The sequence below is a fragment of the Haemaphysalis longicornis genome, unplaced genomic scaffold (genome assembly GCF_048455015.1).
Source record: "Haemaphysalis longicornis isolate Haplotype H1 unplaced genomic scaffold, Haemaphysalis longicornis Haplotype H1 scaffold_125, whole genome shotgun sequence".
In the NCBI taxonomy this organism is placed as follows: Eukaryota; Metazoa; Arthropoda; class Arachnida; order Ixodida; family Ixodidae; genus Haemaphysalis; species Haemaphysalis longicornis.
Window position 1 is genome coordinate 373,934 of NW_027526227.1, and position 1,524 is coordinate 375,457.

Below are 1,524 nucleotides of genomic sequence, written 5' to 3' on the forward strand. Positions count from 1 at the left end.
TTCGCAGGATAATAATATGGTTAGGAAATGAGGGGCTCGTTAGGAAATACAGAAAGAAATGCCGGCAGTCTACAACGCCAAAGAAGACTTATGGGAATGGTTGGACTATTTTTTACCGTTAGTGAAATTATATTTTTTTTCTATTAATTGAAGCGAGAAAGAAAGAAAGAAAGAAAGAAAGAAAGAAAGAAAGAAAAAAAGAAAGAAAAACACGCGCCCAGAGTGGGGACCGAACCCACGCCTTTCGATTAGATCTCGAATGCCTTACCAATTCGGCTATCTGGGCGACTGTGTTCTGCTTCACTTTCTGGGGTATTTTATATTTACTACAACTGTATCTGACGCTTGAGGGTGGTAGCCAGCGCCACTCAGACTACACGGGGAGAAGGGGACCTTCTTTTCAACCCCCGGGGCGTGACGCGAACGTCTACAGCCTGTCATAAGCGCGTAACTGGCGGGAAACCATCTTATGCTACCTTGGCATCAAGGCTGCCAGAACCGAGGCCCTCGCTAAGCTTTCGCAGGATAATAATATGGTTAGGAAATGAGGGGCTCGTTAGGAAATACAGAAAGAAATGCCGGCAGTCTACAACGCCAAAGAAGACATAGGTGAATGGTTGGACTGTTTTTTACCGTTAGTGAAATTATATTTTTTTTCTATTAATTGAAGCGAGAAAGAAAGAAAGAAAGAAAAACACGCGCCCAGAGTGGGGACCGAACCCACGCCTTTCGATTAGATCTCGAATGCCTTACCAATTCGGCTATCTGGGCGACTGTGTTCTGCTTCACTTTCTGGGGTATTTTATATTAACTACAACTGTATCTGACGCTGGAGGGTGGTAGCCAGCGCCACTCAGATTACACGGGGAGAAGGGGACCTTCTTTTCAACCCCCGGGGCGTGAAGCGAACGTCTACAGCCTGTCATAAGCGCGTAACTGGCGGGAAACCCTCTTATGCTACCTTGGCATCAAGGCTGTCAGAACCGAGGCCATCGCTAAGCTTTTGCAGGATAATAATATGGTTAGGAAATGAGGGGCTCGTTAGGAAATACAGAAAGAAATGCCGGCAGTCTACAACGCCAAAGAAGACATAGGGGAATGGTTAGACTATTTTTTACCGTTAGTGAAATTATATTTTTTTTCTATTAATTGAAGCGAGAAAGAAAGAAAGAAAGAAAAACACGCGCCCAGAGTGGGGACCGAACCCACGCCTTTCGATTAGATCTCGAATGCCTTACCAATTCGGCTATCTGGGCGACTGTGTTCTGCTTCACTTTCTGGGGTATTTTATATATACTACAACTGTATCTGACGCTTGAGGGTGGTAGCCAGCGCCACTAAGACTACACGGGGAGAAGGGGACCTTCTTTTCAACCCCCGGGGCGTGACGCGAACGTCTACAGCCTGTCATAAGCGCGTAACTGGCGGGAAACCCTCTTATGCTACCTTGGCATCAAGGCTGCCAGAACCGAGGCCCTCGCTAAGCTTTCGCAGGATAATAATATGGTTAGGAAATGAGGGGCT